Source organism: Neoarius graeffei, chromosome 18 (assembly GCF_027579695.1).
Source record: "Neoarius graeffei isolate fNeoGra1 chromosome 18, fNeoGra1.pri, whole genome shotgun sequence".
Lineage (NCBI taxonomy): Eukaryota > Metazoa > Chordata > Actinopteri > Siluriformes > Ariidae > Neoarius > Neoarius graeffei.
In genome coordinates this window covers 37,571,849-37,585,215 of record NC_083586.1, presented here as the reverse complement: position 1 = coordinate 37,585,215, position 13,367 = coordinate 37,571,849, and positions in this window count along the sequence as shown.

Genomic DNA, 13,367 nt, shown 5'->3' with positions numbered 1-13,367 from the left:
TTGGACTGTGGGGGAAACCGGAGTACCCGGAGGAAACCCACGCGGACAACATGCAAACTCCGCACAGAAAGGCCCTCGCCGGCCACGGGGCTCGAACCCAGACCTTCTTGCTATGAGGCAACAGCGCTAACCACTACACCACCGTGCCACCCCACAAATAATTGTTCTATTTAAAAAAAAACTAATAAAATTGTAAGTCTGCAATTCGAATTCAGTAGCTTTCGGTCCACTAAACAAAAATAATTGGGTGTCTGGGAAAATTATTTTTATACCAGAGCTTCTTTATTTTATTTTATTTATTTTTCTATTTTTTTTCCTGTGTGTTTGTGTAGTTTGATGTTTGTTTGAATGTTTTGTCCGCCGGTTGTGGTGTAGCTCCGGACCTAGTTTTGGGCGTCGGTTCCCTCCAGGCCTTGGTTTGCCGTGGATGATGCCTGCGCTCCCAGCTGTGGACTGCAGTGAGCTTGTTGCTCATTTTACATCGTGGTTGTCCAGCGCTCTGCGCTTTAATGTTCGGCGTGATGTTCCGAGCGATGTTGCTCGGTGGTGTCGTGGCGGCTGTGCAGGTGGTTTGGGACACACCAGTGCTCTGCGTGGCGGAGCTTCTCTGCTCGCTTTGTGGATCCATGGCGTGGTGTTGAGCGATGTTGCTGACGGCGTCGCGGCGGCGGTGCTGGAGATGTGGGACTTGTTTTCGTGCGCCTTTTGGTGGGACTGTGACTGCTACACCACGGGAATTACATCCTGACCCCTACTTGGTGGACGTTTTACTTTTTATTTATTTATTTATTTATTATCTATTTATTTATTTATTTCCTTTGTCTATAATTGTAAAGCATCCTTGGGTTTTTTGAAAGGCGCTATATAAATTTAACTTATTATTATTATTATTATTATGACCTAAACTTGAAAAATCTGAAAGGCAGTATAGCTTTAATTTTTAGTATATATATATATATATATATATATATATATATATATATATATATATATATATATATATATATATATATATATTTATTTTATTTTTTTTTTTCTAAATCTTCACCTATAAAGTATATTTATTGCTCTGTCTTTTACTTAGCATGCTACCACAATGGCTAACGTCTAATGTTTTTGACAGGCTACAGAGCAACTTACACAGATTTCATAAGAAAATACACAAAACACACAGATTGAGTATTATAAATACACACAATGGCAGTGACACAGTGGAGGTTATAGTTTAGTTTGCTGTGCTACATTTTAGATAGCTAGCTCGAGCTAGTTGTTTAGCTTGTGTCTGTCGCTGTTAGATATCTGCAGAGCCATTGTTGATACATATAGACACAAGTCTACTCATCAGTTGAGCAAGCATGAGTAGCATGAGCTTCATCTTTTATGTTGTAGTCAGTAATCAAATTGTCATCAGTCATATTAATGTGCACGATAAATAAAACATAAGCAAATGATTATATCCTCTGATTCACAAAGACTTGGGATGAGTGCCAGACTGTGCGAGACAGTGCATTATTGGTGTCATTACTATTCATTTTCATGTGTATTATACTGTTTGTGATACAGAAATGAATTCTCTCTGAATGCGTATTGACTTAGCAGTGGAGAAGAACTCAGCCAGAGAATTTTTCTCCTGGACCAGCCTGACATATCAAACTCTTACATCCTGTAGTGTTAATTATTAAAAGCATTTTGATCTCCTTTAATGTTTAAGCAGTAACCTGTAATTCATCTTTTATACAACACCATACAAGAAATGAATGGCTGAAATGATGAGCGCTTGCCATGTCCAAGGTTTAGCCCTAATCAACAAACAACAACATTTTGTCCTGAGTCAGTTTTTGTGGCTACTGCCTCATAGAGGCAAAGTGAGGCAGTGTTGTAAGAATAAGTGTAACAATAGCGCACTGTGCATATGCATAAGCATTACAATCACCAGAATGGCGAATCGTGATTTCGTGATACGAACCGTTGATCTCGCGTTATCCAAAGGTACACAAGAATGAGTGGCGAAGCCTCTGTCATCGTGTTGTAAGAATGAGTGTAACAATAGCGAAACTTCGTAACCAATCAGCACTTATCCTGATCAAGTTTGATTACTCGTTCTACTTCTTGATAAACTTTGGAACCAATCAGAACCAGAAACCTCGTTATAACTTCGTAGTATCAGAAGATAATCAGCAGATAAAAACAAACGAAATTCACCTCGTGGTTCGCCAAGACTGCTGATTCGATCTCAAGTTAGTGGTGTTTATTTTAAGAAAATTTACCTTTTGATTATCACAGCTTTAGTTTGGTCCTTCTGAAAGGACAAATGAAAGGGTTTTTTTTTTTAGCTTTTTGGCAGATATACTGAGAAGCCGATATCAAACTTCTGCTATTCGTTTAAATTTTTTTATTAAATTTTTTATTTTAGTGTCTTTACACTACACTTGTGAAACAAAATGTGCTCATTAGTACTAAATAATGCTTCTAAGACAATTCATGAACAAGTGCTTTCTTACTATTTTGAGCATAGATCTAGTTCACAGCGCTGTATTTTCAACAAAACACAGTAACCAAAATACTACAAGCCCTGATGCTGCTCACAGCTTGGTGATGCTTGCAAGAGATGAGGCGAGTATAATTGATAACGTGTGGATATATATGCGATATTTCCTGTATGGGCATCAGATTATCTCATCTCATTATCTGTAGCCGCTTTATCCTGTTCTACAGGGTCGTAGGCAAGCTGGAGCCTATCCCAGCTGACTACGGGCGAAAGGCGGGGTACACCCTGGACAAGTCGCCAGGTCATCACAGGGCTGACACATAGACACAGACAACCATTCACACTCACATTCACACCTACGGTCAATTTAGAGTCACCAGTTAACCTAACCTGCATGTCTTTGGACTGTGGGGGAAACCGGAGCACCCGGAGGAAACCCACGCGGACACGGGGAGAACATGCAAACTCCGCACAGAAAGGCCCTCGCCGGCCACGGGGCTCGAACCCGGACCTTCTTGCTGTGAGGCGACAGCGCTAACCACTACACCACCGTGCCGCCGGCATCAGATCAGAAAACAATTTTATTTATAAGCAGTAACCACATGTACACATACGGTACCTATTTTTTATATCTTGTGATTTCTTAACATTGGATGCACAAACTCCAGTATTATGGAATAATAGAGTGTATAATTAAAATAAAGTGTGTATACAGCCTAAATAATGATTAAGCATTGACAATAGTGATATATAACTTCTCATCTGCAGTTGATTGCTGTAATCAATCAGCACTCAAACATGTTTCTGCTTTTAACTGTTAATGCTTCCTTCCTCTGGTACCTCATTTGGCCATGTGTGGTTAGTCATATATCTATTCCTTCCATTCCTTCTCATCTTCTGTGTGTATTCCAACCCAAAGCTCCTGCCAGCTGTAGCCCTGCTGTGGGCAGTAGCAATCTGCCAGTGCGGCCAGTATGAGTGTGTGTCTGTGTGTGTGAGAAAGAGCCATATTGCACCTCTTTTCACCATGGATTATGTAATGGCAAAGGCCTACAAGTGACCATATGTCAGAAAGTGTACAGACGGACCCACAACCATAATCACCATTGTTTCTTTTTTGGGAGCTGTGCACTCTCTGTTCATTCAGGTGGGCTTGTGTAAAAAAAAAACAAAAAAAACTGAAATGGGCCAACAGACACATTTCCCCTTTGTTCCAATGGGGAGCATCTTGTCTTCTGGCTAGAAGAGAAAACATGACAACAAGCAGCCATATGTCCACAGGTCTGGAAAAAGCATCTCAGTGCAAAGTGTGTGTGTGTGTGTGTGTGTGTGTGTGTGTGTGTGTGTGTGTGTGTGTGTGTGTGTGTGTGTGTGTTGGGTTATGTGTGTAGTTCTCCTGTCTGTGCACCTTCATTATAAGTGTGCTCCGTCTTCAATGCCTCTGAACTCTCCCCCCTCTCTTTCCTTTTCCTTTTCTCTTGCTCTTCGTAGCCATCAGAGGTGTGTTGCTGTTGTAGAGCGTGAGTTCATGTGTGTGTGTGTGTGTGTGTGTGTTGTGTGCCATACAAGCAGCAAGACACAAAGGCAGGTCCATGTGTTGAAATGTGGCCCCCGGGATGGACCACATTATGCCTGCCTACTTCACCAGCAGGGACCCAGGCTGGAGCTGGCTCACAGCCCTTTGTCTCCAAACAGATGGAAATAGATTGAGAGGGGTGAGAGGAAGACAGACAGACAGAGAGAGAGAAAAGAGAGAGAGGAGAGAGAGAGAAGAAAGGGAATGTAGAGGGGGGGAAAAGAAAGTCAGTCTGTTCTCATTAACTCGCATATTGAGAGAGGCCGGATAGACTCGGCCTTATTCAGGCTCACGCTCAGACCATCTGTACACACTGGACCCATGCATGTATTAACGCTCACACACCAAATACACGCCACGTTAACAATTCAACGAGGAGTTTTAATTTACTCTCGGCCGTTTTTGAAATCTCCTCTTCATAATATGGCCTATCAATCTATTATACCTTTTATTTCTGATAAGCAAGTGGAAAAATAAATGCACCTTGAATGGAGACACGAGGCTATTGCATGCAAATTTGTTTTATGCTACAGATTACAGGGAGAATTAAAGGAGATAAAGCAGATATGAATTTCCAGTGTTTTGAAAAGCCAGTACGTCCATAATATCTGAAAAAGTTGATGAACCGCTGTATCACTTCATTTTTTTTTTACCTTTCAAGCTATAAGTCCTTTCGATTTCATAAAATCGGTGAAATTTAGTTCCCTCTGAAATTTGGTCATTGTGATATATGTTTATTTCTGTAATATCTCACAAAAACAGGCCATTCCGTGGCTGGGAAGTTATTTAATTTGAGGGGATTCCCTAGCAAATAATGTGCATGAAATCGCTCGTTCGCGCAGTCAAGCAGACAGAGGAAGTCCGTGTGCGCATGCGCAGGTTTATCTTTGACCATGCACTGACAATTACATCATTCTGTCGCTAAACGAACAGCTGATCACACTGAGGTGCTCGCTGACCGCCGATATTTATTAGTTTGGTCCTGCGTTTCCTTTCCTTCGCAACATAATGTCTTTTCTTCTCGCTTTCCGTTACTGTAGTCAGTCTTTCATGTTTCATTCGCGTCCTCCATTTTTCTCTCCGGTTTCAAATTTGTATCCCACAATGCCTTGCGCAAAAGGGGAAAGCCCACCACGTGATGCATGATGTCGTATCTTGTATTGTCATGGTGAAGCAGGAAAAAATAGCGGAGAATTTAGGGTCACATGGCACTAAATTCATTAATTATTCCATTTTTTAAAAAGCTAATGAAATTGGAAGTCTGTGATTCGAGTTCAGTAGCTTTCGGTCCTCTAAGCAAAAATAATTGGGTGTCTGGGAAAATTATTTTTATGACGTCTCATCTCATTATCTCTAGCCACTTTATCCTGTTCTACAGGGTCGCAGGCAAGCTGGAGCCTATCCCAGCTGACTACGGGCAAGAGGCAGGGTACACCCTGGACAAGTCGCCAGGTCATCACAGGGATGACACATATACACAGACAACTATTCACACTCACATTCACACCTACGGTCAATTTAGAGTCACCAGTTAACCTAACCTGCATGTCTTTGGACTGTGGGGGAAACCGGAGCACCCGGAGGAAACCCACGCGGACACGGGGAGAACATGCAAACTCCACACAGAAAGGCCCTCGCCGGCCACGGGGATCGAACCCGGACCTTCTTGCTGTGAGGCGACAGCGCTAACCACTACACCACCGTGCCACCTTTTTTATGATGTAAACTTGAAAAATCTGAAAGGCAGTCTACCTTTAAAGCTTTACTCTAAAAATAACTCTGGCCCAGTTATGAACTGTAAATCATTTTTAAAGCTACACTAGCTACATCCACGTTTACTAGCATTAACGGTACAAATGGTGAACATTTCAGGGCAGCACATAATAGTGACAAAGAAATTCAAGGTTGCCACTTTTGACAGAGCATAGACATAATCACCTCATGAAACAAAATTTGGTCTCTTTTTTTTTTACAGAATGTCAAAGTAAAGTTTGGATGATGAAAGTAAAGCACGCTACAGGACTGCTACTCCATGTAACACCGTGTCTTGGAGTAATTAAGGCGTTATGGTGGCAATAAATAAAGTAAACAACACTGCATGTGAGCTTTATCTGTATGAAAGCAATTCTACGACTATTTAGGAGACATTTAGGTTACAACACTGAAATGGAGGGCAGTCTAAAAAGCAAAGGCGTGACCCAGTAATCAGTGCATATGTGTGGCCTCTCATTTCTTCCCACTGCCTCTTAATTGTGCATGGCCTTTTGTAAACCTGCGATCCCTAAACTCATAAGACTCGTGTCCTCAGGCAGGGAGTCATTCATCTACTGCGTGCGCTGATGAATGCCGTGACGTCAAAGGCGCTGGCCGCATACGCGCTGAATAGCAGCCATCTGCGCACGGACAGCGCTCTCTAATCAAAGATGCGCGTGACGTGAACCTGTGGCCTTTAAATGTGCGCACGCCCTTTTCACACGTGACATTCACGTCCCACGTTAATCGATCAGGACACGTTGTGAAGTTGAGATCTTCCTAATGTGGCCAGAGAGAGAGAGAGAGAGAGAGAGAGAGAGAGAGAGAGATGCCATATTGCCTGTATCAGTGTTCCCCAAATTAAAGTCCTGGAGGGCAGGAGTCTAATACAGTTTAAGACACGTGATTCAAGCCACCAGGTGATTACCAGAGCTTCACTTCAGTACAAGATATTTGGAAATACCACAACATCTACAATACATTCTCACTCCTGGGTGATATCTTCATGTTGTTTATGTACACTATACCAGCTAAAAGTTTGTGGACCCAACCATCACACACATATCTACTTCCTGAATGTCCCATTTCAGATTTTACCCCCCTTTGCTCTTGTAATAACCTCCACTCTTCTGCGAAGTCTTTCCAGTATAGATTTTGGAGCATGGCTGTGGGGTTTGCCTGTTCAGCCACAAGAGCATTAGTGATACAGTATTTAGCGAGGAGGCCTGAGGTGCAGTCAGTGTTCCAGTTCATCCCAAAAGTGTTCAGTGGGGTTGAAGTCAGGGCTCTGTGCAGGCCACGAGTTCTTCCACTCCAACCTTGGAAAATCATATCTTCATGGAGCTCACTTTGTGCACAAGGGCATTACGATACTGGAACACGTTTGAACCTCTTAGTTACAGTGAAGGGAAACAGTAAAGCTACAGCGTACAAAGATATTCTGTGTGGACAACTGGGTCCTTCCAACTTTGGGGCTACAGTTTGGGGAAGTATCCAATATGATTGTGATGGTCAGGTGTCCATAAACCTTTGGCCACAGTAGAGTGTATCTTTCAAGTAGGAAGGTACACAATGTGTATTTTTAATTTGCTTTTAGAGTGAAGCTTTGGTATAAAAGGTACATTAGTAGTCCTTATGGATTAATTATGTACTTTTATTGGTGTGGGATAGCAGGTACTGTTGAGGCCTCACAGCTTGACGGTCTCTGGTTAAATCCTGAGCTCAGTTTTAAAGGTTGTGTACACACATACTTGGACACATTTTATGGTTTGATAATGCATGTGTTCCCCATGCTTGTGTAAGTTTCCTCCAGGTTTTCTGTTTTTCTCCCATTTTCTAAAAGCAGACCATTAGGTGGAGAGGCTATGTTAAGTTCACCCCTCATGCCTAGTGTTCCTATGATAGGCTCCAAATCCACAATGATCCTGATTAGCACAGCATAGTTGCTGAAGATGAATGAATGAATGAGCAAACGAATGAACGAATGAATGAACGAATGAATGAGCAAATGAATGAATTAATTAATGATCAAATTAATTAATGAATGAATGAGCGAGCAAATGAATTAATGAATGAATGAACAAGCAAACAAATGAAGGAACGAACAAAGGAATGAATGAATGAATGAGCAAATGAATGAACGAATGAATGAATGAATGAATGAGCGAATGAATGAGGAAAATAATTAATTAGTGAGTAAATGAATGAATGAATGAATGAATGAATGAATGAATGAATGAGCAAATGAATGAGGAAATAAATGAATTAATGAAGGAATGAATGAACAAGCAAATGAATGGAGGAATGAGCAAAGGAATGAATAAGCAAATTAATGAAATAATGAGCAAATGAATGAATGAATGAATGAACAAGGAAAAGAATGAATCAATGAGCAAATGAATGAATGAATGAATGAATGAATGAAAGTGTGCTGGATTAATATTTCGATTAATGTGAGAGATACACATTAAAAGGTACAAAAAATGACCCTGTATGATACCCAGTGCTTAATTTGTGAAGTGGGAGGTCCCGGAACGCAGGAGGTGGGTGGGTCCGGCGGCTCAAAAAAAAAAAAAGGCGGGGGGCGGTTTACTATAACTTTACGCACACACGCCTATTGCATGACATGTATTGCAACAGCACCAGTTATCAAATCCTGGACAACAATGGACAACGCTCAGAATGTTCTCCAAACAGGCACTCAAGTTCACTCTTGCTCTCCACACATATGTTAAGGCAGGGGTCGGGAACCTTTTGGCTGAGAGAGCCATGAAACCACATATTTTCAAATACGTTTTCGTGAGAGCCATATATAAAAAGTGACGCTGAATACAACTAAAATGCATTTTTACGTATAACCAACAATTTGAGTGTAATATATTCTTTTTCATAATGAAGAGGATCTTGACATGCCGTCTTCCTCCTGTTCCCCGCTGAATATTTTGACGCAAACGTAGCTTGGCGTGTTTCGAAGTGCCGCTTTATTTCATTGTTTCATCAATGCAATCTTGTCATTGTATAGGCCTATTGGACACAAAGCAGAACCCTCTCACCCCACAAAGGCGAATTCCTCTGTCCATTCCTGTTGAAATGTACGGTAGCCTACCAGTCACCTTTTTTCCCTTTTCGCCATGTTCTTTGTCAAAAGGCTTTGCTTTGCGGACAGCTAACTGACTTTCATTAAATGGAGGTGTACTTCTTGATCTCAATGTGAGCTGATTAATCTGCGAGCCAGATGCAGTCACCAAAAGAGCCACATCTGGCTCCCGAGCCATTGCAGACCCCTGCGTTAAGGCAACAACTGGATCAACAATTAACAAATCAAACACAGGTTACAATATATTGATGGCCATAATAAAACACAGCAGAGTAAAGACTTAATCTTGCTTGTGTATCTGACTGAGATTATAAAGAAAGTAAATAAATAAAACGGTCCTGGCACTTGCACCCACAACGCAGCCCCATAGACCGTAGAACACATTTGAACAATAGACCTACCACGTGTCGACCGACCCGGCAGTGGCCCCGCTTAGCAAAAAAAAATATATATATATATATAGGTTTAAAAGCAGTACCAGCAAACATAAGTGCCAGCAAACATAAGTGCAATCAATTCAAGTAATAGTTAAGAAATAAAGGGTTTACAAAACAAGTTGGAGAATTCATTTTAAAAATTTTAGTAAGCTTTCTTGTTTTTTTTTTGCCATTTTTTCCACAGCGCAAGCTAACGGCTACAAAAAACCCGGTGTTCTATTGAGCGGAAGTATACACCCCATGCCCCCCCCTTCCCCTTTCGCATAGATTTTGTGGATGTCATAGGAGAGAAATCAACAACAGATATCAAAATCAAAACCGAACACTAAACAAATTTTTATTTACTTATTTATTTAATTTATTGTTTGATTTTTTTTTCCCCTTTGTGATGGTCACGGAGGTGATCTGATCCATTTAAATAGCTGCCAGAACACCGAATGAAATCAAAATAGCTGCCGGATCCGACGACGGAGGTTCCGGATCTTGTTCCGTCATGTTCCGGCTCAAGTTAAGCCCTGATGATACCTAGAAGGTACCACACCAGCAACAAGGAAACATACCTTTAACTTCAACATCCACACTAAAATGATTACAACCATACAATGAAGAAACCTTTATTTGTCACATGCACACTTCAAGCACAGTGAAATTCATCCTCTGCATTTAACCCATCTGAAGTAGTGAACATGCGCACACACACCCAGAGCAGTGGGCAACCACACTAGAGTGCCCGGGGAGCAGTCAGGGGTTAGGTACCTTGCTCAAGGGCACCTCAGCCCAAGGCCGCCCCATGTTAACCTAACTGCATGTCTTTGGACTGTAGGGGAAACCGGAGCAAACCCACGCAGACACGGGGAGAACATGCAAACTCCACACAGAAAGGCCCTCGCCGGCCTCGAACCCAGAACCTTCTTGCTGTGAGTCGACTGTACTAACCACTACACCACCGTGCCGCCCATATAAAATGAACGTAACTGTATTATGATAAAACAGCATGGCACCAAAACAGTACAGACTCCAAACATACGAAATACTGTGTAGAAAAATGACACTAGCTGCGATATGACAAAGCTTTACACTAAATACACTGTCGAAATACTGTACCAAGCCACTAGATGAGTAGACTTATAAAAGTATTTGCCTTTCTTGAGGTTTATTCTGTGAATGTTGTTATTTGTAAGTTTTAACAGCAACAACATGATACATGTGTGTCACAGAGGAGCACAGGACGAGATATAAATGTAATGTTCACTAATCCAAGAGCAAGTTATTCGTGAAAACATGTGGTTTTGTGAAATTTATAACTATAAATCTGTCAGAAATAAAACATGCTTTCTGCTTGCAAGTAAAATGCATGTATGTTATAATCATGCAGAACAATAAGTATGAAACTAGCAACAAAAAAGTGTGAGATTTATGTATGATATACAGTATTATTAAAATGTTATTAAAATATTGCTGGGTATTGGACAGATGGTTTACTGCAAGCAGGTCATTCGACCTCATCACATTATAAGATTGTAGATAAGGTTGAGATTTGGGGACGGTGCAGGCCACTGAAGCAAGGCGAACATGCTGGAATGTTCTGGAAGCCATTCAGTAATGATACATGCCTTGTGTCTCGGTGCATTATCATGCTGAAGGACATGTCTATCCAGGTGTGGATAAACTGTAGCCATAGAGAAGTAAATTTTGGTCAGCACTGTGCTATTCAAATCCTAAAGAAAAAAATACATTGTAAATGACTGGCTTACTCACTGCAGAGTTGCCAGAGATTCAGTACAATTATTTAAATTAATATGTCAATAATTCAGCATTGTATTTATACCATTCACACTGTAAAGCACGTTTACACTTATGACACACTGTACTGCCATTTTTAAAACTGCATTTTTACAGAATAATATATGGGTATAATTATCTCATCTCATCTCATCTCATCTCATCTCATTTTCTTCTGCTTATCCGGGGCTGGGTCATGGAGGCAGCAGTCTGAGCATGGAAGCCCAAACTTCCCTCTCCCCAGACACCTCGGCCAGCTCCTCGGGAAGAACACCGAGGCGTTCCCAGGCCAGCAGCGTGTCCTGGGTCTTCCCCAGGGCCTCCTCCCAGGGGGACATGCCTGGAACACCTCCCCAGGGAGGCATCCAGGAGGCATCCGAAAGAGATGCCCGAGGCACCTCAGCTGATTCCTCTCGATGTGGAGGAGCAGCGGCTCTACTCCAAGCTCCTCCCGAGTGACTGTGCTTCTCACCCTATCTCTAAGGGAGCACCCAGCCACCCTGCGAAGGAAACTCATTTCGGCTGCTTGTATCCGTGATCTTGTTCTTTCGGTCATTACCCGAAGCTCATGACCATAGGTGAGAGTCAGAACGTAGACTGACCGGTAAATCGAGAGCTTCACCTTTTGGCTCAGCTCCTTCTTCACCACGACGGACCGGTAAAGCGACCACATCACTGCGGAGGCTGCACCGATCTGCCTGTCTATCTCACGCTCCATCCTTCCCTCACTCGTGAACAAGATCCTGAGATACTTAAACTCCTCCACTTGAGGCAGGACTTCTCCACCAACCTGAAGAGGGCAAGCCACCCTTTTCCAGTTGAGAACCATGGCCTCGGACTTGGAGGTGCTGATTCTCATCCCAGCTGCTTCACACTTGACTGCAAACCGCCCCAGTGCATGCTGAAGGTCCTGGTTTGAAGAAGCCAACAGGACAACATCATCCGCAAAAAGCAGAGATGAAATCCTGTGGTTCCCCAAACAGGATTCCCTCCAGCCCCTGGCTGCACCTAGAAATTCTGTCCATAAAAATTATGAACAGAACCAGTGACAAAGGGCAGCCCTGCCAGAGTCCAACATGCACTGGGAACAGGTCTGACTTACTGCTGGCAATGCGAACCAGACTCCTGCTCCGTTCGTACAGGGACTGGACAGCCCTTAGCAAAGAGCCCCGAACCCCATACTCCCAAAGCACCCCCCACAGAATACCATGAGGGACACAGTCGAATGCCTTCTCCAGATCCACAAAGCACATGTGGACTGGTTGGGCGAACTTCCATGAACCCTCGAGCACCCTATGAAGGGTATAGAGCTGGTCCAGTGTTCCACGACCAGAACAAAAACCGCATTGTTCCTCCTGGATCTGAGGTTCGACTATTGACCGAATTTTCCTCTCCATTACCCTAGAGTAAACCTTCCCGGGGAGGCTGAGAAGTGTGATTCCCCTATAATTGGAGCACACTCTCCGGTCCCCTTTCTTAAAAAGAGGGACCACCACCCTGGTCTGCCACTCCAGAGGCACTGTCCCCAACCGCCACACAATGTTGCAGAGGCGTGTCAGCCAAGACAGCCCCACAACATCCAGAGACTTGTGATACTCAGGGCGGATTTCATCCACCCCTGCTGCCTTGCCACCGAGGAGCTTGCAAACCACCTCAGTGACTTCGGCTTGTGTAATGGACGAGTCCACCTCTGAGTCATCAGCCTCCGCTTCCTCAATGGAAGACGTGACGGTGGGATTGAGGAGATCCTCGAAGTATTCCTTCCACCGCCCAACAATATCCCCAGTCGAGGTCAACAGCTCCCCACCCGCACTGTAAACAGTGTTGGCAGAGTACTGCTTCCCCCTCCTGAGGTGCCGGATGGTTTGCCAGAATTTCCTTAAGGCTGACCAATAGTCCTCCTCCATGGCCTCACCGAACTCCTCCCAGTTCCGAGTTTTTGCCTCCGCAACTGCCCGAGCTGTGGCACGCCTGGCCTGCCGATACCTGTCAGCTGCCTCAGGAGTCCTGGAGGCCAACATGGCCCAATAGGGCTCCTTCTTCAGCTTGACGGGATCCCTTACTTCCGGTGTCCACCACTGGGTTCGGGGATTTCCGCCACAACAGGCACCGGAGACTTTGCGGCCACAGCGCCGAATAGCCGCGTCGACAATGGAGGCAGAGAACATGGCCCACTCAGACTCAATGTCCCCCACCTCCCTCGGGAGCTGGGAGAAGCTCTCCGGGAGGTGGGAG